Below are 25,326 nucleotides of genomic sequence, written 5' to 3'. Positions count from 1 at the left end.
GGAGGGGCATATTTACTAGTCTCACTCTAAAATAAGCAACAGTAAGGAAAGTGTTGGATTCTGAAGAGGTTAGATTTACTTTGCCCACTCTAACATAAACAAAAGAACGGAAAGTGTTGGAGTTAGGAAGGGTTAGATTCCTATTCCTAATTTTTTTTTTTTTTAAACAATTACATACATAATACAATAAAATTATGAAACATATTCAAAATATATGCTTTGTAAATAAATAAAATGAATATTAATGGTACAATAACAAATTAACAAAACTAAAACAAAATAAATACATTTAAAATAAATACACTTGACTTCGTAGTACCCAAAAATATCACCAAACAATTTTTTCAAATAAAACAATAATAACTTTAAAATAGTAATTAAACAAACAAATACAAATAAAACCAATAAGGTAAATGTTAATTAATAAATACACCTATAAATAAATTAACAATTAATTAACATTAAAGTACAACAATTAATTTCATATCAAATACCCAGTTAAATATTTTACATAATTAATTACTGGTTCAATATTAATTGACATAAAAATAGTTTGTAAAAATATTTATAATTTGAATAACTTACCATCCTATCTCCTACAAACCTAACATCCTGTGACTAATTATAAATTACTAATGAGATCTAAAAAATAATTCGAACATTAAAGATTACAAAGTATACTGAAATAATTTAAAGCAATTATTTTGGTAACACGAACATCAAAAATTAGTATAAGTAGTTTATATTAAATTAATCTATACATGATGTTTAATACAACTATATTAAATTACGTAAAATAATAGTTACAAAAACTATATGTAATATATAAAAAACAATATTCCTATCTTCTATATTCTGTGGCTTGATATATTTTTTTTATGACGTTTTTGCCACACTGTTCATGCAACTTGATATTTTTGAAACAATATTCTTGTCATTCATGCATACAATTGTCATGAATCTGCAGATATTCCAGATGTTTTATAACAAAGCCACATATTTTGTTAACTATTTTGCACAAAATTATTATAGCTATAACATCCTACTAGGATTCAAAAGTCTGTTGAAATACATGATGGCCCTGAAGCATGATGTAAATGACACATGGAAGCCAGTTTTTATAACTAGAAAGAGCTATCCAAAACGTATGACCATGTTTTGCACTACCACCCACTGTTTTGTTGTTTTATGAAAGTGCAACAACATATTTTTCATAATTTTTCCTAAGCATAAATAAACCATTTGTTTGCAATCATTGTTCTAATAATTTTAGGGACCATTGTTTGTTTTACTATAGCTATACCACAGATCCCCAGTAATTCTCGGGTTTCCCTTTTTCTGTTAATACTAGTGCCCTGATGGACTGCCATTTCAAAGTCACTGAACTAACTCTGCCATCTCATGAATTCTGACTAGTCCTACCAGACTTTAAAGACAATTCTGTGATGAACATGACTCATAACCAGCCCTACTAAACTTTTAGGTTTGGGATCAACATGTTACTATTCCTCAATTCTCATGACATTTAAGAGGTAGACCTGATGTGATTGACCCATTAACCGACTTCCTTGACATGTGATTGAATTTGACCTCCGCAAGCATACATTTCAGAAGTGATCCTGACACTGGACTCCATGAAGAAAAGACTACAATGTCGTGTGACGTTGAACTTATTCCTGGCATTGTAGCCAGTAACACTGTACTTTGTGATATAGGTAGATATCCTTTCCCCATTGAAAGTATGATTTTGTTCCAGGTCACAGAGTGCTAAGTGATGCTAAAGGTAGAGTTCAAACAAAATGTTACTTGTCAGCAATACGACACAAAATTGTAATGAATCTTAAATAATTAAACATACTTCCTCTCATTTTAGTGTAGCCTTCTAATAGGTGTGCACTAACTTGGGGGCTGTTATTTACTGCTGGAAGCAAATATGTGGCCAAGTGTGATGATGTGAGTCACTTACAGAGTTTATCTTGGTGTTAGCACTGATTTTGAAGGCTTACGAATGGTTGGTAATGTTTGGTATCGACATAGGTACTGGTTTTCACTAATGGGTTGCCACATTAAATATCTTTTGCAATGCACCACGGCACCTTTCACTGCTGTCCCATTAACATTAGATTTTACACTTAATAAACCTGTAGGAACCTTCCTATTTCCGTACCATAATTCGAATGCTGGGGTTCGATAATTCAATATCCAAATACATATGTTAAAAAAAACTCAACCATTGTTGACAGGTTGATTGTTCTAAAGGCCTTCATATGTCCTTGACTTCTATATAATCTCTGATCAGAAATGCTTTGATGCTGCATTGGATTTTTGTGCTGCATTTTAGATGCATAGTAATGGAAAATCATCCGATAGTAGGGCAAAATCCTAAATACTGCAGAAAATCCACTGGGCATGCATTCCAACTGAGGATTTTTGTGAGGAAATTGGTAAAGGTCTCTGGGCTCACTGTTCAAGCAGCCATCATATACATGACTGGCCACCCATCATTGTCCCCCAAATTAGAGCCCATTCCACGTAGGAAACCTTAGAATTACCTGGCAAGTTTGCCCCTAAGCTACTGTAAAGTACTGCATTGTCATACTAATGGCAAAGTGTGCATCATACAAATGCAGTACAGATGCCGAATGAGAATATCATATTTGTGACAATAGAAATTCCACCATGAATTACCAGCATCTTAGGGTCATATAAAAAAGACTCACAATGAATACACACTGCTCGTGCCCAATGTTCTGGATCATCATATTCAGACCAGATTTATATTACTTGCGAATGTAGGGGGGCAGTGGATAGGCATATCAGAGGGTATTAGATGCACAGCCACACAAGACTGACTCAGCTACCATTATAATACCTAGTTGGGGAATAACTGAACCAATGCAAACTTTGCTGATGTCAGAACATGCTAGTTCCCTGCAGAGCTTTATTTGTTAAAAAAAAGATAATAATAATAATCGAGTAGGCCCACTGTCCAAAGCCCAGTTAGCCAAATACCAAGGAAGGGTAGTCTTAATTCCATCTCCTGCCTTTCTTCCACCACTATACACTTAGGGCCATATTTATGACCCCAGTTGTGTCGCACTTGCACCACGCAATGTGACGCATGTGCGACACAACTCAAAAATGGGATTTATAAAGCCACACAAGGCCACTTTGCCCATCATAAATCTGGAGTAAAGCAACACAGTGCAAATTGATGCATTGCTTACTCTTCCCCATAGAGGCATTTCAATGGTGTTCCCATGCAACATCCATGGATTTTGACGCATTCCCAGATTTACCAGAACAGCCAGACCTGGAAATGTGCCAAAAACCTTCACCCTCAGTAGGTGAGGCGTAACGAGAAGAAATGTCTTTATATCTCCTCATCACTTCCTCTTTCTACGTGTGCTGCATTCTGAAACACACATAGGAATAGGAATATGCCTCAGGGTATTTTTTTTTCTGTGGAAGATGCCCCTTTCAGCACAAAAACAATCCTCCTTACAGCACAGGCACCTTGCACCAGGGTGCAAGGGTGCCTACATTAGTGCTAGACCGCCAAAATGGTGCAGAGACAAAGGTAGGAAAGTGTCATAGTCTTTTAAATACAGCACAATACGGCACTTTCACTATCATGCAGCTCAGAAAGGTGACTTGCCTGCCTCGTCACTTGCCCATTAATATGACTCGTAGTGATTTATCTCTCTCTTGCAGGCTCTTTTTCATCCCTGCTGCTTCCCTTTCTCGTTGTCTATCTATAGCTCTCTCACTCTTTCTTTATACACTTTATGCTTTTCTCTTTTTGCTCTTGGTCATGGTCTGATAATTAAAAACAAGTCCCAGTTTCCAAAAATTAGTGCCAGGAGCCAGGAACCACCTGCACAAACTAGGCACTAATTTACTGGCTCTCCTGAGCAGACAATTGTCTGTTGGTGGTGCTATCTACTTAGTATTCCTCCTGAATTGATATTGCCTGTATATTATGTTGTGTCTGTTTCCCGTATGCATATTTATAACTATAAGCCTGATGACAAATAGTGCATAAAATGGGAACAGCTGGAGAGTATCCAGCTGTCATTCCAAGGCGTTGAGAAAAGAATGTTCTCACCTCTGTTGGTGTGGTACTGATGAGGAGGCCACAGTGTACTAACCAGTTAGCCTGGTTTTCTTCTATTGGTAGGCCTGCAAAAACACAGATTGCTGAACTGACCTAAAAGGGAGCTCTATGATCTTTGGCGACCCCGAGGGGCCAATTGGCCCTTGACTTCTAACGCTTTCAGGTCTTAGGCGCAGCTGCAGTAACTGCTAATTGCTGCATTTTAGTGACTAAAATGAAAGGAACCTGGGTGCTGTAATTGTTGCTTGCACATGTATTGCACGTTCTTCTTTCAAGACTGCGTAGATAATTTCTTTATAGCACATTAGTCTGGGTAAATGTAAGAGTCTGTAAACTAACATGAACGTTTTATAGAAGACACTTTTTTAATGTAGTGCATAGAAATTGCCTACAGCCAAGTTAAAAATAAAAATGTCTTCACATTTAAAGATACAGAGCGATACAATGTTGCATATGTGCCTACATGTACGTATATGTGTATATGTATGTAAATATATAAATGTATATGCATAAATATATGGATATATTCATACATACATTCCTGTTGAGAACAGGAAATAAATGCACCAGTTGCCACCTTTATCCTCCAATTAATCTTTTTTCTTAACTTTGTTTTACATATTCCTGTAAATACATTTGCTCTGTCCTAAATTCACCTTCGATTTTAATACACGTCAATTAGCGTCTTTTTAATGAAATTTGAATATGGGTTTGCCACTAGACAATGTACTCTTCAGAGTTAAATTGGCCGCATTCAAATCTACAAATTGAATATCCACCAACACCTTTTCTTGCAGTTTTATATAACGGAATCTCGACCCAAAGGTATTGAAGAGCTTCACATCAACACCAGCTGCATTGCATAAGGACACATTCTCTTTTTTAATTTTTAAGTGGGGGAGATTTCGTGATTTGCTTAGAATCCCAGGATGTTGAGTCGAGGACCGAAACCCGAACCTGATTCTCCAGTTCCAAAGGCGGCATACATAGACCTATGCACTCTAATGCACTTGCATATGCTGTACTGTCTCAATACTGTGATTTTTTTTAAGTAAGCCCTCTCATTTCCACACCAGTGCTAGTAATGGGAGCTGATCCATACAGAGCAACCTAACATTTTTTTCAAATACGTCTGGACTGCTAGAAGGCAATACAATGTAAAACATTTGGATGCAAAACCATCAGCTATGTAAGATATGATTCCACATGCCTCAGATAGATCATGTCCTCATCCAAGACCTTTTGCATATTGCTTTTTTGAGAGCTTGCTTAAATTGTTGCGAAGAGACCAACATGTTGTTCAGCATCCCTCTAGCATTTCAAGAATCTTAGACTGTCTAGGGATTTTAGCTAAATCATTTAAAAGTATTATATGCTTCTCCAGTATTATAAACATGATTAAGAGAAAGACATGGGTGTGGGTTAGCAGAGTAAATATGTAAAGGTGCTACAACTAGTGTCTATTACAGCAGACAATTCATAAAGGTTTTCGGATTGGCCATATGTTTTTAATGGCAACTGAAGAAACATTCAACTGTTTGTATTGTGTACAAAGCAGCTCTAATCCAACCTTTGCCAGGAGCGATTGGTGCTTCCCTAACCCAAAACAGTTTAAGTAAATGGCTGCAAAATTGTGCATTTACCAGAACAATATTGCCTAAAAACTCTTAAACGCTACAGGTTTTACAAGCAGTTAACATATCACATGGTCTACTGTGTTCCATGTCTTTACTTCTACAGTTCAACTCATTTCATTTTTCCACCTTACCTCTTCATAGTTGATTCTTAGTAGTAAGTTATAACTGACAATCATCTTGGAAGGACGGGGGGAGGGGATGTGAAAATACTCAAATCTTGCAATCTCACACAGTACACAGCAGAGTTATACAGATATGTTGAAGCTCATAAAACATTACTACTCCTAAATTTACGGAAATATTATGACTTATGACAGAGGCCTGATACAGTGCTTCTTCGGACCATGGTCACAGACAGCAGCATTTTTTTTACTAAAGTATTAGTTTCCTGTAAATATTTGGAGATGCAATCATTTTCTCCCTAAACATCAGCTTGTCAGTTTATGAAAATACAAACATTTTGCTATCAAAGGTAAGTCTATCATTTTGGACACGTTTGTCAATACTAAAGTTTATGATTGTCATGGAAAAAATGCATTGTTTCCTGAGCTACCTGTTTTTTTATTTTGAGTGAATCCTTTCCTGGTGCACAAACCTAATTGTGTCCCTTTCATCGCATACTTACATGTTTTACTGCTAGGCATGGGTACATTTTACTTTGTATACTCATTTATCACCAACTCATGCTATGGATGGCCGAATATGTCAAAAATTACCACCTTTATGTAGAAGGGCAGTATTATACTAAAAGTGTAGGCTATCATTTCCTGTATGTCCATTACGTTCTCTTAGTTAACATCATTATGCCAGCGCCAGCATCATGCAGGGGTGGATACTATCATGTCATGCATGCTGACAATACGATAAATAATTTATCAATTCCTCCATTATGTCATACATACCATCCTACCAGGGATGACATCATGCCAAGATGCGCACAGTATGCGAAGAAGTACCAACAGGGTGCATCGATCAGAATGATACCATTTGTGGGTAGCACTGGTAGCTGTGCAGCAAATGTAGCACGTCAGAATCATACTTTTATTGTGATAGGAAAAAGAGGTAGGATCCCTGGGAGTGTTTATGTGGCATACATTATTTTTCTTAAAAGGTATCTTTGAAGGCACACTAACGGTGTACTATTTCCCAGGAGCACAGTTTGTGTGCCTCCTGACAACCTGTTTCCCCCTGCACCCACTTCGGTGATAGGGCACAGGGGGAGAGCATTCCCTCTTTTTTTTGGTCCATGCCACTAGCCAAATGAGGCTACAACACCATGAGATAGTTTGGGCAGAAGTAGAGTGCTTGTCCAATTGGTGTTACAGAACTGACCACGCTAACTTCTGCACCCCCTTCTGTAATATGGAAGCCCCACGGAGTACACAAACAAGCCCAATCGCTGATTGTGCTCTTCACAATGTTCTCTAATGCACCTCATGTTGCCTAAGGGATGTGAGTCAGATATGAATAATATTTGAAAGTTAACTTCTTATTAATGCTCATTCCACATGACGGGGAGAAGATAGCATGTAGGTCAAAGAGACTAATAACAAGGTAAAAGGTACATCGGCAATGATAGCAGGCATCACAAAGGCCAATTTCCTAATCTTGTCCACCAAACCCAACTTTTTCAAACTTCTTTACCCATTTGTACTTTTAGATGATATTGGAATATATTAGATGGTTTCTGCTATTTACAGGAATACTCATAACTTTCATTGTGATGTGATAAGCTGCCTATAAACAAATACAGCATCTAAACAATTTGTAATTGTGGAATGAAATTAGTTGGTTGTGCCAGTTGTGGCCATGCTAGTATTTTGAATTAGTTTGTGGATTATCTCAGTTTGTGTACCAATTTGTTTTCAATTTAAGCTACCATTCAATTGAATTACCTTGATATTGTTTGCCTTTTCAGAAAACTACAGCAGCCAACCCTCCAAAAAATATATGTTTACACAGCAAGTTGATAGTTCATTTGATCAAATTTAAACTGGTGAAAAGAGAAAAGAGAAAATTCAAGATGTTTGGAAGTGAGACTGGACAACTCAAACTGATGGAAAGCTGGACATTTAACACTAATATATTTTTGTCTTCAAAGCTTGCACTGCTTGAACTTACTAAGGATGTTTTTTCCTCACAAAAAGACACGGGACAGGCAGATTGGTCCATAGCTGTGGGGCCTGGGGTCGTTTCTCTTCACTGTTGTATGGCCCATCCTACTATGAGTTTACTATGGGTCTGCAAAGCTAGGCCAAACCCTTCAGCACTTGACTCTAATTTGTAGACTCCTCAGAAAGGTTATTGTAGGGGTACAACAGGATCTGAGCTCAAGAAACGAACAGTAGATCACTAACTTGATTTGGTCTAGGAGGGTGTGAGTCTAACACAGTTAGGAAGGCTGCTCTCTTCTCACTCATTTTCTCCCCTTCCTGCTTCACTTTCACTGCGCCATCACCAAGTAGGAGCACATGTTTTTATTGACGTTTTTTATTGATATTTTGCACTTTTTAATATTGTGTGACTTTTCATTTATATTGATTGATATATGAATGCTTTATCTTGCAAATTATTAACAAAGGAATTTGATTTTCATAAAAAACAAAACTTACCTAACTAAAGTTAATCAACAAAACCTTTCCTTCTGGGAGGGTTTACTGTATTAGTGTCCTGGTAGTCGAGGCTTACACTTGCCCCACAGGAACCATTTTTTTAATCATAGACAAACACACTTGGACACTTCCTCTGTCAAAATGGCAGGCACGATGACAGGATCAGCTTGGGCATGCTTCTGGACTGCTGCAGGTCTTTCTCAGTTTTTGAAAACCTAGTCCAAGCTGGGAGCCATCAGTCATGCTCTTCTAAGAGACTCTGGTGGATGGACCCCAGCATCAGAGTCAACTGCTTTGGTTCATACCAGAAGTCAGATCCTCCTATAGGACTGCTTTTCTCCTCCCCCTTTCATCCAGGCAGCAATCTCCATGAATTTCAGGACCCAGACAAGCAAGTCCTCCTCCAAATCAGACTCCAGTTGATGTACCCTCATCTCTAGGAAGATGGATGTCAGGCAGACACCACCTCTGGTTGCTCTGCAGTCCTCTAGGGACTCTGAGGAGCACTGTGAGAAATTGGAACTGGAACAACAAATGGGTCAACAGCTCTCTTAAAATATACGGCAAACTGGAGATGTGTATATACAGGCTGCTCTTTAGGGACCCATTTAAGCCAGTTCTCTTTTCCTTCTTTCAGTTGCCCCCTAGGACTGTAGTCCAGACTCAACCTTTGTCTTAACTGATCCTCTTCACAGCAGGGCTGTCTCCCTTTTGGAGCACCCACATCAGAAGCAAAAAGATGTTTGAACAGACTGCACCTGACTCTTGCAGCCACATCGGACAGTGATCAGGCAAAGACCTAAAAGGCTGAGCCTCCTCTCAAAGACCCTTCAAGCCCTGAGAAGAGAAACTGCAGTCCAAACCCTTAACTTCTACCATCCACCAAATAGCAGTCTCCATGAAGACTAATCGACAGATCTTCTGCATCAGATGATCTAATCCGATTTTTAAGGACGATCCAGTCTCCTCTTCCCAGACTCAATATGGAAGCCTACTCGACATTCAACTGTAATGAAAATATATCCACCAAACTAGCACGTGCACTTCCATCACAGAGTTCCCTGTCAGGTAGAGGTACAGTCTTGGATAGAATTATTAGCTAATGCCAACTGGCTAGCTGGTGGTCTGGTGGGCCACTACTGAACAATAAATGATACCAGAGCTCCCCTGTCACCTATTTACAGTAGAAGTTGAAGGCAGTGTGTCTGCTGTCCCTTATGGAACATTCAATAAATTCAGGGAAAGGCCACCACATAGCCTATCTCTCCTGGAGGTTACTGAAGGCAGTGATATTGGTGAAGTTGATTTATGCCCTTACCCTCCACACCATAGGGACTGCAATAGTAGAGTCAAAAGTGTGGTCTCTTTCATATATATTGCAGTCACTAAGTTTGTCCTCTACCCTTCAGACTCATAAGGCAAACATTATCTGTAAACATGCCTGATATGATCCTGATTCTTAGCTCTGCAACTTAAAAATGGTATACGTTTGTGGCCTCTCCTCAGCCAAGCACCACTGTTACATAGCCACAATTTCCTAAACTGTGCAACCTCAGACTTTCTCAGCTATCTGCTTTTGGTGATTATCAGATTTCTCACTTTTCTACTACCAAGACCACCCACTTTGTGGGTTGTTAATGTCATGGCTTGTTAGCTCATCAGCACTTCTAACTCCAGGAATGCAGGTCCATAGCTTTAAATTAGATATCTGCATGTTTTTTTATTCAATGGTATTTCACATACCCAAGTCCTCAAACAAATAACTCTTCTGGACTCCCCTTTTCCCTATGCCCCACACCCCAAAGTTCAAGTCCCCTGCTTTGAAATTCCATTGCTTCCCAAGACATCAGTACTACAAATTTCCCACTACCAACCATGTTGTTTCTCTAGTTTCCCCTTCTTAACTTCTATCTTAATCATTATCTTGCTACTTAGGGGCATCTTTGAGAAAAGTGGCGTTGCACAAAGTGCAGGGTCACTTTTCTTGTGCCCATTAGTGACCCCCTAATGCCACCATGTGTGCGTTGTACTTAAAATATCGTGCACCCTGGCGGTAGTTAGGGGACTAGCGTCTGAATTTTTTATGCTATTGCGGCGTTTTGCAGGATTAGCATCAGAATTTTTTACGCTAATCCTGCAGAGCACCCACCGCAATGGAAGCTTCCTTTTAATGCCTACTCTGAGCAGGCATTACAAGTGCAAAAAAAATGTCAAATGGATATCTCTTAGATTTTCTTGTATCAGTTTTTTGCAGCCCCTTTTGCAAAAATTATGCCGGGCGCAGGCATAATGTAGCGCAAAGGGTTACAAAGAGGTGCAATGCATGCATTGCCCCACTTTGTAAATATGGCATGGCGTTTTTGGCCTTCTAACACCACATTAGTGTCAAAACAATGACGCTAATGTGGCGTTGGGAAGGCTCTAGGGGCTCCTAAATAACTGTGTTTTGGGGCATTTCCTGTCGCGGGCGCCAGGCCAACCCACACAAGTGAGGTATCATTTTTATCGGGAGACATGGGGGAACGCTGGGTGGAAGAAAATTTGTGGCTCCTCTCAGATTCCAGAACTTTCTGTCACCGAAATGTGAGGAAAACGTGTTTTTTTAGCCAAATTTTGAGGTTTGCAAAGGATTCTGGGTAACAGAACCTGGTCAGAGCCCCACAAGTCACCCCATCTTGGATTTCCCTAGGTCTCTAGTTTTCAAAAATGCACAGGTTTGGTAGGTTTCCCTAGGTGCCGGATGAGCTAGAGGCCAAAATCTACAGGTAGGCACTTTGCAAAAAACACCTCTGTTTTCTGTCAAAAATTGTGATGTGTCCACGTTGTGTTTTGGGGCATTTCCTGTCGCGGGCGCTAGGCCTACCCACACAAGTGAGGTATCATTTTTATCGGGAGACTTTGGGGATAATAGAATAGCAAAACAAGTGTTATTGCCCCTTGTCTGTCTCTACATTTTTTCCTTCCAAATATAAGAGAGTGTGTAAAAAAGACATCTATTTGATAAATGCCCTGTAATTCACATGCTAGTATGGTCACCCCGGAATTCAGAGATGTGCAAATAACCACTGCTCCTCAACACCTTATCTTGTGTGCATTTTGGAAATACAAAGGTTTTCTTGATAGCTATTTTTCACTCTTTATATTTCAGCAAATGAATTGCTGTAAACCCTGTATAGAATGAAAACCCACTGCAGGGTGCAGCTCATTTATTGGCTCTGGGTACCTAGGGTTCTTGATGAACCTACCAGCCCTATATTTCCCCGCAACCAGAAGAGTCCAGCAGACGTAACAGTATATTGCTTTCAAAAATCTGACATTGCAGGAAAAAGTTATAGAGTAAAACGAAGAGAAAAATTGCTGTTTGTTTCACCTCAATTTCAATTTTTTTTTTTTTTCAGTTGTTATTTTCTGTAGGAAACCCTTGTAGGATCTACACAACTTACCCCTTGCTGCATTCAGAATTTTGTCTACTTTGCAGAAATGTTTAGTTTTCTGGGATCCAGCATTGGATCACACCCATTTCTGTCACTGACTGGAAGGAGGCTGAAAGCACAAAAAATCGTAAAAATGGGGTATGTCCCAGTAAAATGCCAAATTTGTGTTGACAAATTCGGTTTTCTGATTCAAGTCTGCGTGTTCCTGAAAGCTGGGAAGCTGGTGATTTTAGCACTGCAAACCCTTTGTTGATGCCATTTTCAGGGGAAAAAACACAAGCCTTCTTCTGCAGCCACTTTTTTCCCATTTATTTGAAAAAAATTAAATTTTCATTGTATTTTGGCTAATTTTGTAGCCTCCTTCAGGGGAACCCACAAAGTCTGGGTACCTCTAGAATCCCTAGGATGTTGGGAAAAAAGGACGCAAATTTGGCTAGGCTAGCTTATGTGGACAAAAAGTTATGAGGGCCTAAGCATGAACTGCCCCAATTAGCCAAAAAAAGGCCTGGCACAGGAGGGGAATAAGGCCTGGCAGCGAAGGGGTTAAAGCTGAAAACAAACTTTCCTATCCCTGAAGGTGAGAGGAATATTGTCCTGCCATTCTAGACCACTTTCTGTGTACCCACTGTCTGTAGGTGATTAGGTGACATACCGCAGCACAAGATATCCTTGTCCTGTGGGACAGAGTTCACAAGGGAAAGAGGCACAAAGTTTTATTTTAGAGTTATTCCTGAATTGCACCAAGGGCAAATCAGTAGATTTGTATAATCTTACTGCTGTATGACAGTGATGTTGGTTACCAAAAGTCACTGGATAAATTGGCAATAAGAGGACCGCACCTCTGTGTTTTTTGGATAGAAATGAAGTAAATTCCAGAGGTTGACACAATGTGTAAATTGTTTGAGAGTTTGAGGCAATAAATCTCCCATCCTGACAACAGGAAGCAAGCACCTGGGAGAACTCTTCATGGTTTGGTGATCGGGCTCATTAAGCAGTTAAGTGATAATCCTAAATGTATCATTCTCCAGATTAATTTAGCCAGAGGTGGCCTTTACCTCACATCACTTTACATTATGACCCTTGCATTTGTATAGTCCACACTGCACATACAGAAATAGATATACTAGAATGGAAAGTAACAGAAATGAGAAAGCCAGAAATGACCAATAATTTCTCACTTGCCAGGAAAAATCTTTAGTATTGGTAACACTGGCAGCGGTTCTTGTGAGATGTGTTAACGACCCAGTAGCACCGAGCAACACAGAATCTAGGCATCTCTAGCACTAAAGCTCCACGTGCATTACATCCTATCTTGGACTGAAAACTGGAAGCTAAGTGTGGAAGAAACTGAAGATAGGAATGTACTGACTGGGGCAATCTACTGGAACAGGAAACAGATCAGCACACCTAGAATGATCTTAGTGTGAGCTCATTAAGGACAGAATGCCACGTCCTTTGTGCTATTATTACTCCACCATTGCATTTCTACCCGATTCTGAGTTTACCCCCAGACTGGGGTATAACATGCAGTATTAATGTTTTTGTTTCCCTTTACTGCATGCTTCACCACTTTGATGCCCATTTTCATGCAGATAATTGTATCTATTTTTAACTGGTGAAAGGTGTCTGGGGAACGGTGTGGGTGTGTGATAGTTACCTTGAAACACGGAATCTTTATTTGTGCCCACATTAGACCCTGCACACAAATATAGACTTCAGTGGCAGCTCATTAAGCCCAGAAGGGGAGGGGCAGCGCACAGGAGTGGGGAGGGGAGTAAATTAAAAAAATTAAAAATTAAGAAAGAAAATAAACTCCGCTCCTCTGCATCGTCGCTGGCTGCAAACAGGAACAGGCTCCCAGCCTTCCCTGCGCCAATCCTGACGCTGCTCAAAGCCCAGCCAGGGTGCTCCCAGGCTCACTGGGAGCCTGTGCAGGCTCTCTCGAGGCCAGTAACAGTGTTGCTGGGCTGGAGAGAGCCCATTGCGCATGTATATTTGGCCAGTCCGAGACGGCCGGCCAAACATACATGCGCAGTGAGGGGGAGTGGTGTGCATTCCCCTGACTACTCGTCACCCTGTGGCCCCACCCCTTTTACTGAAAAACGATAATAAACATAGTTTATTAGTGTTTTTCAATAAAAGATTTGCAGCTACCGCTGCTGGCAGGGGGGGGGTCACGCTCTGCCGCCCAAATGGAGGAGCCGCCTCTGATAGACTTCCTTATTACTAAGAATATGTGCCCAAGTAAGTTAGCAGTATTAGCTTTACCAATTCAAAAATAATTACAGAGCTCTGAAATTAATAAGAATGGCAGGACTGTTTGGAAAGAGTTGCATATTGAGAACCTATTTTTTCTCATACCATTAAAATACCAGTGAAATAAAATATAAATCGCATTAAAACAAGAAGCCGACCAAGCAAATTTGATAGGGTTGCAGCAGGATTCAAACATATTAGACAGATTTTATGAGTCGTGTATTCTCTCTATATTACTCAAATATCTGTGAATATCTGCATTATTTTGCTCCTCTCTGAATTTGTTCAATTTTTTCGTTTTTTGCTGCAATTTTGTTAAACCGTACCCTGAGGTTTAGCCAGGTTTATGTCTGCTGTATGTCATTTCAATGATGTTTGTACTTATTAGGGATCTTTCCTGGGTTCAGCATATCGCCTACAACCCTGCAGTACCGAAGCAGCACTATTTGTATATGAGACTAAGTACATTAATTCAAAACATCACATTTTGTAGCCTTGCAAAGCTGGGATATTTTGTATATGTGTGTGTTTTTTTATTTTTTTAGTTTACAGTACAGTGTTAATTTTTTATTTTGGGGGGCCTTCAAGAGATGTCAGCCAGAAACATTTGGTGACTATGAGGCACTGTATGAATTATTGTTGACATCAGACAAGATTCATTAGGTCGAGTCTGCATCAATCAACTCTGTCAGAGGCAAAACAGTCAACAGAACAGCTCTAGTCTGTCTCGATGCATTCCTGAGCTCCTCCTATATCATTAGGCCAAACTTTTTTCTCTTATGTTCGCCCTCTTGTGTTTTTTTCGACGTGGGGCCTTCTACGCCGGGTTCCCTGCAGCCATGAAGCCTACGCCGCTACAAACGTCGGCTGTTGCAACATGAACTGCGTGACATCATGTGGCAAAGCTGCTGGCTAATTTATATACTTGTCTAATAAGGCAACCGCCTATTAAAAAGCAACATTTTGGCAGAGTCACCAAAGGGCCATCAGCCACTGGACAAAGGGGCATTTTCACCTCTTGGACCCTTGAAATGTGGACTGCTTTTCCGGATGGAGTTGTAAAAAGGAACTGGAATGGTGCTGAATTGTTCTTTCTGCATCTCTTGGCCGAGGCCTTAATCTACTTATACTTTCCCAACAGAAGCTCTTGCTGGTGCTACCTGCATACTTCAAACAAGCCCGTGCAAGCGGCGCGAGACATTTTACTTTGCAAAAAGTGCCCCGAGCCACAGATTCGTCTCTTCGTACGTACACAGTCGTTTTTTTTCCTGAAGAATGTTCACGAAGCCGTTCTCTTCCTGCTCGGGAATCTGCAAGGAGCTTGGAAACAAAAGGGGGGTATTTTGGTCTGCAGTGGCCATCCAGTAACCTAGGCGGGCAGGAAGAGAGTCACTTCTGTTTTAGGACAGGTAGCCTGAGTGTCAGTGGTTCTTAACCTTTGATCCGGTGACTCCTGGGGATCCCCGACGCCTAGTTAGGAGGCCTGCAAATGCTCAGAAAGTTAAATAATGTCAACAGATAATTGAGGTGTATATAAACAATGAAGCAAAGTGTAATTTTTTTTTTTTTTTTTAATTCTGCAAATGTGAAGAATTTGAAAACGAAGGCTAAAAAGTAAGTTGGAATCCTCATAATGATTTGTAGGAGAAATGCAAGTGCACCAAACAGAATATAATATGTACGATTGGTGGTCTCAATCGAATTTAGAAAAGCTTCAACCTGCCATTAAAGTTTACATTTTGATTTTTATATATTTGTGAATTAAATAAATTTGTTTGATAAATGCTTGTTTCTGTATTTTTGGGTATTGTTTTGTGGTTCAAGTCATTGGAATTGCATAGGTTGGTGTCCCTGGATTCAAGTAATAAATCAGTAGGGGTCTTGCAATTATGATTTAGTGGGGTCCCCGATTCCATTAATGATAAAGTGGGGTCCATGGAAGTCAAATGGTTAGCAACCATTCACTTAACATATGTAAGGTCACAGGGAGATAAGACAGTCATGAAGACAATATCATTGACATTCTTTAAAGTTATTTGGAAAAAAAGGGATTTAGTACTTATGTTTTGAATGCTGACATCTCAAAAATCAGTAGTTAGGATGACCATCACCTGATTTATATTATGCAATCCTTCCAGAATGCCTATGTGCAAGGTTTGCTTTAGATCTCTTTTCCATAAAGGGTATAACCATTTCTAAACTGTATGTGCTGTAGTAGAGCTACACCACCAACATAGAGTAGAACTGATACAGCTTTTGAGCTAGAGTGACTGTACTAATAGCACTGGTAGCAGCAGCAATATTCATGGGACCAGTACTAGTAATTCTAGTACAACAAGAATTACTAGTCCTAATACTAACAATCATTGGCAAAGCCAATAGATCTGACTATGACTGCCAGCCTTTTGACTTTTGCAATGCATGTTTTGCTTTGCCATGGTTTTTGAAGAGCTGCTGGTCCCTCGTCATTACAAAGCTATAAACGAAGGCTAAAAGCAAAAATATTTTTTGGCTTCACAAAGCACACTTTGCCGTAGCAGTCCTAGGGAGTGAAAATAACTATTTTGGGTGGTTGTATTCGTTGTGAAAGAGCATAATGCTGTCATCACAATGAAGTTAGCCAATGACTGATGTGGACCATTCTAGTGGTTCTTTTGTATGCTGTAATGGGTGGAAGAAAATTTCAATGACACAAAAATAGACCGATGGATAAAGCGTGCTGGCTGAAAGCCCTCTATAACTACATATATTTTACATTTAATTTTAGTAAAGTTAAAAGGTCTTGGCTTACATCAGACCGAACAATAACCTTAGTTGCAGTAGCTCTAGTAAATTTGGAAGTAGCATTAGTATTACCAACAGAACCTGTTGTTGCAGGAGAACAGGGGAACAATGAAATAATTAGAAAATCAGTAAATTAAAGATCGGGTAAATGGATGACCACATTGAATATATTGTTTACTCTAGGGCTGTGTGATCTCTGGGTGGGAATACTTCAAGGATCATGGTTACTAAAGCAGGGTTGGAAATGTGGACTAAAGCTGCAAATACATTGACATTTCGGATCCAGTTGGAATACAGAAGGTGACTTTAAAATGTCACCCTATATTCTGGAGTTGCCCACTGACCCCTTTGTGTAAAAGCACATCGCTTAACAGCTAGCTATCAGGCATATGGTAAGGATAAACCATATGACCATCATATATAAATATATATATATATATATATATATTTATATATATATATATATATATATATATATATATATATATATATATATATATATATATATATATATATCAGAGAAGAGATAGACATATTCCATATGACTGCCACCGAATAGTGTTACTCAAAGTTGAAGATAAGATCTTACCTAAGATCTTGCTGCTTGACCTTGAGGAATGCATTGAAAACAAAACCATACTTCCATGCACACAGACTGATTTCCTGCTAGGCGCACGAACAATTGATAAGGTTATGGCTTTAAAACCATGGTAAAAGAAGCAGTGATGGAGAGCTGATAAAAGTTACAAAGACATCAGTCACACTGGATACAAAGGGGATACCGATGACTGCCTTGAACTTGTTGTATTTTGACACTATTATTTAAAACTACCTTGCTTAACAACGAGATACCTGCTGCATGAAGATTCACCTTTGATATGAAATTATGATAGATATGGTCCATTTAATAGAAAACTAGTTGTATTACTTGATTTTGAAGCTACTATTCTTGCTAAGACTATGCTGTGTGAGCTTAGGCAATGGGTAGAACTCCATGCTTGCTTTCATGTACACAGATGGGTTTCCAGGAGGGTGGACAAACAATTGATAAGGTTAAGGCTTTAAAACAAATGGCATATATATATGGGTTCAGACAAAATAAGGAACCACAGTTGCATGTTTGTTTCATTTCCCTAACTCCTTAATTTGATCATGTGAATTATGTTAAAGTATGGCCCAAACTAACATCTAAGACTTTCATCAATCAAAATTTAAAACAGGGGTGCATGTTGGCTCCTCTGTTAACTTGCTTTGTAGCTAATTTACTCAAAGCTATGGAAAGTAAACATAATCATGTATGGTGATGACATCATTATATTGGACCATTCAACATTGTCCTGAGATGTTTTGAAAACAGTAAGGCCCTAATTTATACTGTGTGCTAACACAGTTTAGCGTCAAAAAGTATACCGCCGGCTAGCTCCATGCCAAGGCGCCAGCTGGGTGTCATATTTATGGGAGGATGTTAGCCGGCGGTAAGGCACGGTTAGCATCAAAATAGTTGATGCTAACCGGGTGGCTTATGTGAATGGGCATAAATTCATCATTGTGCAACTTAGCTTATAAAAGATCGTGTGGGATACCCCAGAAAGCACGTTAACAATTTATAAGTATCTCCACAACTAGGGAAAGAGCTTGAATTCACCTACATTTCCCTTCCTTGTACTTAAAAAATAATTATGTATTTTTATATAACAGTTAATTTCGCACATCTGTGTTGCTAAGCATTTTACCATTACCCAATTAGTGTTAACATTTCCCAATTTAATGTTGTAATTCAAACACCTACCCTGACAGCCACAGACTATTTCAGTGATGAGGTTAATCACACTCAATAATTATGCTGAATCTCGGTAAAACAAATTGGTCTGTTCAGGGCTGAGGTCTAAGGAGGTGGCAAGGAGCTGTAACATGCTTGGAAATGTTACGAGCCTCCCATGTTTGGAATATAGAATTTAAATTCAATCAAGGTGGTTCAAATGCTTTCCGAATTGGATGCTCATCCTAGGAAAATGTACATACTGGTATACCGTTCCCATCATGTCACCATGCCTGAAGGTCTGAAGGTGACTGGAAATAACAAATTGTGGAAATTTGTCTATGAGTCTAAACTGTGACATGGACTGAACCATTCATATTTACTACCAAAATAAACTGTGATCTTCACAACCCATTTATTATTTTAGAAAAACAAATAATTTTGGTTAAAATATGTTTGATTTGAGAATTTGAAAAATGAACGAAATTATGTTTTGTGGTGGTTACATGGTGTTATATGCATCACAAGGCACCTTTGGATGTTCTGTGAACACTGTGTGGCGGGATGAATGGCTGTATGGATGCAGGTGTTCTTCGGTCAGTAGAAAGAGTGGATGCTAGCAAAATAAGGGCATAAAACATGCAAGAGAAGAAGTGAAACAGGCCTCTATATATCTGAACACAATTACCGAGTTTAAACATACCGAAGTATTGTATTCCTCATTTTGACTTACTAATGTTGTCATAACAGTGCCCACCATGTTCAATTTTGAACGTGCAGGTAATAAATGCTCTTTTCAATGAGGCTAGCGGGCACACCTTTTCATATTCTATGCCTTGGAGTCATTTTGACGTATAAGCAATTGTTTGCCGTGCTAGGAATAATCATGTGTTCACACAATCAGTGAAGTCAAGAATCTTCCACAGGCTGTAATAGAAAATGTTGGAGGGAAAATGTTTACGTTTGGATCTTACAGATTAGGAGTGCACACAAAAGGTATGTTTTTTCTTTCTTAAATGAGAAAGCATTTTCAATGTATATATAATAGCTGTAACTTATTTATTATATTTGAGTACCTGTGCAGAGACTAATCAGATATCTCACTAAAACAATTGTCATGAATGTGAAACACAACAGTGCATTTTGTGGTGATAGATTTTTGGAATAGAAAAATGGTAAAGCTGCATAGTTTAATAAACCTTGGGGTTTACTGTGGTTTCTGAATTTCACGTCATTTTTACTTTATCTTGTTTCGTATTTCATTTGTTTACGGTGTTTACGGTGTTTGTTATGAGCAAATGGTAAGTCTTGCAGTCTCGTACAAGGGCTTGGGTTAGCCATTTTTTTCCAAGTCGTCATCTGTAGATTTGAGGCACATAGCTCTGTTTGTGCCAGCGTCTCGATATTAGCAGGGAACGTTTATTTCAGGTTGCACTATGTGTCGCAGGGAGACTGCCAGTAAGTTTTGAATTCCACATTAGTAAAACACAATCTGCATGGGAAAGTAAACAAGTTATGCTTGAAGATTTGACTACAGAAAAGCAGCCCTACTGCAAATATTTTAAAAAATAGAGAGCTTGAGGGGTCCAAGTTATTGCTTTGTGATAGCACAGCTTTCCTTATCTGTAATTGAGAATAGGAGAATAAATATATTGTCAGATGAAATTCTGAATATTCTGTAGCATTTTGCTATTGCCATGAAATTGAAGTGCTTTTCACACTTAGGCCCATATTTATACTTTTTTAAACTTCGCATTTGCGTCGTTTTTTGACGCACAATCGGCGCAAACTTACAAAATACAATTGTATTTTGTAAATTAAGTTTGAGCCGATTTGCCCCTGTACTGGGCACTGTACTCTATCATATGGAGGCATAGAGAAGACCCAGCCATGTCATTCAAATTCACTGCTCTGCAGCTTTGCAGACCCCTCTTAACTTTGGGACTGTGTTGCTATAAGTAGCAAGTAGGCCAGTCAGAATGGGGAAAGTATGGTGCTTCAGCCAACCCTGACATTGCTCATTACGTTCTGGGCTTTTCTTTTCACCTGATTTTTCAAGCGTTGTGATATCAGTTGTTTTGTCTGCAGAACTGAAGATAAACTGTTAATCACCATTCATTCTTAAAAGGGAGAGAAAACTAACTCTTTGAGATGACATGCATTTATGTGTAATGTAGTTTTGCCATTCAAGCTCTTGAGTGGCTCTGGAGTTAGTTATTTTCGTCATTCGGTTATTGGTAAGTCATTGCAAGTTACCAAAGGCTCTCTAGAACAGCAATTAATATATAATCTTTTGTCACAAAGGCACCCTCATGTAAATGCTGCCCCATATGCATGGGCATGCATTAAAGACTTTAGTTCAATACTTCGGCTCTCTGTGATTAGCCACTTTCAGGTTCAGTTTAACACTCTGGAGTTTGTAGACAGTTGGGTGAATTTAATTGCTTCTACAAAGTTTTATTATATCCACAGCTCACTCATGAGGGTAGAGATACTGCTGTTTCTAATTTGAAAACAAAATACCAACTTCAGTTGCTACGATTAAACATTATGGGTTCCTTTGATGCCAATTTTTGACGTGTTCCACTGCATCACTTTCCATAGGCTATCATTACTTCTCTGCAGTAGTAAAATGTGCCCAGGAATACGTGGTGTTCCTTGAAATGCTGAATGCATAGCAGGTAAATTACTGCTGCTTAACTAAGGGAGTTCTTGCAATTCTAGCATTACCCAATCACAAGGAAATTCCACGTTTGTACGCCACGATATCCTTTGTAATGAGAGGCAGTGCGCTCGCTGCTTTGATCATGTGTGATGTTGAGCAAAATCTGAAGGGAAGGATAGTAGTCAGCCCTGTAGAGAAAAGCAAGTAAACCTGGCTGAAGAATAGAGTGCAATATTGCAATTGTAGAATCGTCACACCATGGTAAACAGAGCACACATATAAAACTTGTTAGGGGTATGTCCATTTGTTTTGGAGCGAAGTGGGTGCTCATAAAACTGCCATTCATTCATTTTCCACCTGTCTTATGGGAAAATGCAATATGTAAAGAAGGCAGGCCCACGTGTGAAAGAAAAGCCACATTACCAAATAGTAGTTTATCATTCATCCCCACACGCCCACAATATCCTCTGTAGGCCAGCCCCATAGTTGGCAATCTTTATAACCATTGGGTGTTTCTGACCATAACCCTGTCTCTCTTCTGCCATTGGAGAACCCATTCACTTTTACCCGCTTATAGTAAGCCTGCTAGAAATGGTGACACAGCAGCATAAATATCCATAGTATAGACACCAGGAATATTAACACCCAACCCTGCCCAGAAACTGCTAATCATACCTAACTTCCAACTACTGAAACAAAATAATCAGTCCCCTGTGTAGAACCAAAGAAGACCATCTTGAGTTTTCCTGGTCTGATCGTAGGAGTATGGACCCTCATGAAGCATCTATATACTTCACAATGCTGCAAAAGGTAGAGGCCTTCAAGAAAGCCATTTTGCAAATTTTCTGCACCTCTCCGGCTCCCTCTGGCATCTTTTTGGGCCCCTAGGGGGCCTTGAGTCAGATTACTGTCTGCAGATCCGTCCCCTCTACCATTGCTTTGCCTCCTAACCCCACAGTAGGATATGTACTGACTCTGTGGCTGAACGCCCATGCTGACTTTGAACCCGGTGCCTTAAACCACTCCTGTTCCAGCCATGTTGATGGTAGCTCTGACACAGCCAAAGGTGGAGGAGAGTCCAGTTGTCTTGCCATATTCAGGACTAAAGAGCCACGACCTCAACCAGTCACTCCCACAGCATATTACACTGCAGCTGGTTAAATCTCATTCAGATTCTGACAAATGCTTCTGCTTCCCAGGTGTCACCCAATGCACTCTGAAATCTTTTTGGCTTTGATTCAGAGCATAGCCCATTTGGTATGGGTGACAACAGTAAAGATGACAGGGTTGATGCATTTCACTACTATGGTAGGAAGACATTAAAGAGGCTGTCATACTGTATCCTGACACTGGATTAAGTTCTCCCCGGCCCTTCCACAGAAGAATCAGCCTTTTTTTTATCAGTTCTAAAACATGCTGCCAAAGTTCTTGACTTAAAAGTTCTTGACTTAAAGCTACCATCTGTTGAGGTCAAAATTAAAGTACTGGTGCATGTCCTGCAACCTTGGTAAGCTTTCACCAAACCCCTCGTCCCTTTAAATGAGGCTCTCGGGGAAACACTAAAGCCACTTGGACAAAACCTTACTTTTGCTACTGATTAACTAGGCAAGTAGCTTGAAAACATAGTCCTGCTCCAGGAGACCCTACATTTCTCATTTAACATGCTGTGCCTGATAGCCTAGTGGTCCAAACATCCATAAATAGACTAAGCCCAAACTATTTACCTGTAACTTTTCTTGATCGAGAATCTAAGCTGATGGATGATTTAGGGGAAAATGTTTTCTTTGTTTATTCGTGGCCTTTGGTCAGGTAATGCCAGCTGCCTATGAAGTGAATATTCACACGCCCTGTGCAATATGATTAGTGAGACTGTTCTGACAGCCCCTAACAAGTACCTCCATAATTTCTCAAATCAACCAGGAATGCAAAGACTCAGCAAAATGTCTTCCACTCAAGGCTGGACACTACTGGCTACTTGGGCAGGACTGTTTGCCCCAGTATGGTGCTTAGGCGATACTTATGGGTGAGATCAACATGCTTTTTGTGTCATGTCCAAAAGTCATTATTGATGTTACCTGGATCTTTAGAGAGAAAGCTGACTCAACAATGTAGCGTTTCTAAAACCTTTTGAGGTCAGGATCCAGCCATCGGCATCCAGGCTCTCAAGGGCAACATACTGCCCAGTCATCCTTCCCTCCTGCTGCAGCTTTCAACCCATTCTGTTTTGCTCTCTGCAGTGTATGACCACCCCGTTGAAGACCGAATAAGTTATGACCTCCATCAACATGGATGGCAAAACATAACATTCAACAAATGGTTAATCAAAATCGTTAAGCAATGTTATGATCTGCTGTACCTGTAAGACTCACCAAAAGTTCCACTCACATCAGGCAGGCTGTTTGAAGGTCATTTGTCCATTCTTCAGCAACAAGGTGAGGCACCTTTGGACAAAGGAGTCACACACATCCATCGCCTCTTACGCACCTCGTACATTCACCTCCAAAACACATCAACAACCCATCTAACACTCTAATTCCACTCACCAGCACTATCTCACATACAAATCGCTCACCAAAAACAACTACACCAATATCCCCTCTCACTATTCCACAAAAACTATACAGACCACACACATCAGCACATCAAATCAACACAAACTTTCATTATACTTATCGTCATACCCACTCCTACCCTCAGGACTATACAAAGAATACAAGTCCCGTCCTATCTTTACCCCTACTTTCTCACTCTTCACAAACACCTACCACAAGCACCCCAACTCAGCAACTTTCATTCACTCGCCTCTCCTCCATTGCACAATTTAGAACCTTACATCATGATCCACATGCTCCTCCACCACCCCTAACCCATACTCCATTCACACTAAAAAGACACAAACAAAATAAACAACATGCCACTCTTAACAACCTTGCATCCCCTTGTCTATTACTTAATAAGACTACCCTACAAAAAAACAGTACACTCTTCATGTCTCTCTCAGCCACCAAGTCCACCACCCACACACACAGACCCACAAATGCCTCCTTAACCTGCTGGAAGAGGAACACTATATTGAAAAGCAAGACTATTGTGAGCCTCAAACAGTTATCACAACTAACAATACTCCTGCTTCAAGCTCATATTATACTACTTACCCTTCTCCTAAACAAAACAACACTACCACTAACACACCTTTTCTAAACTGCCAGCTCAAAAATGCTTGATCACTCTAAAAAAACAAGCACCACATCTACGACCTGCTCACAGACACACAACCGGACTTACTATTCATAACTGAATCCTGGTTGGGAGATGACATGGCCCCAGTGTTGCACGAAGCCCTTCCTCCGGGCTATCAAACCATCACACAAAACCGTATAGGCAAGAGAGGAGGTGGACTAGCTATTATATTCAAACAGGCAATAAACCTCAGTAAAACAGACAACATCTCCATACAAGGTTGTGAAGCCCTCCTCACCAGATGCCACCTGCTCCAACTTCCTCCTGTAACTTTCTCCTCCTTTACAGACCTCCACCTAACAACTCCACAGTCCAAGATGCTTTTCTAGATACATTCTCAAACCTTATTACACTATACTCCAACCTATGCATTCTTGGGGATCTAAACATTTGGTTTGACAAACCCAATATGCCCCATCCAAAAGCTATCACCACTGGCCTAGTCACATTGAACCTACATCAGATTGTACACAATCCCACACACATTGCTGGACACATCCTAGATGTCATTTTTGCTAAGCCTGAACTAGTTACTGTTCATAGCATCACGCCAATCACTTGGTCAGACCACCATTTGATAACTTTCCAACATAAAACTCCACACATCAACACACCACAAAACTACTTACATACATGCACCTATCGACCATGGAGCAAACTCAATTTTGATGACTTAGAAACACAACTAACAGCCAACACAGATCTAGATACAATTAATTCTGTTCCAAAACTTTGAGTGGTTACAGGAAGCTTTCGATATCCTAATACCACTCAGAAAAACTAAACACGACAAAAGAAAACCAACACCTTGGAGAAACATAG

The 25,326-nt window shown here is 39.7% G+C and overlaps 1 protein-coding gene across 2 annotated transcripts in view; it reads right to left on the bottom strand.

Moving 5' to 3' along the window:
* WNT3A (Wnt family member 3A) overlaps positions 1-25,326 on the bottom strand; it is a 205,221-nt gene that overhangs the window by 121,718 nt on the left and 58,177 nt on the right. The gene's annotated exons all lie outside the window — the stretch shown is intronic.

The sequence above is a fragment of the Pleurodeles waltl genome, chromosome 10 (assembly GCF_031143425.1).
Source record: "Pleurodeles waltl isolate 20211129_DDA chromosome 10, aPleWal1.hap1.20221129, whole genome shotgun sequence".
In the NCBI taxonomy this organism is placed as follows: domain Eukaryota; kingdom Metazoa; phylum Chordata; class Amphibia; order Caudata; family Salamandridae; genus Pleurodeles; species Pleurodeles waltl.
This window is presented reverse-complemented; position numbering and strand designations above follow the sequence as displayed.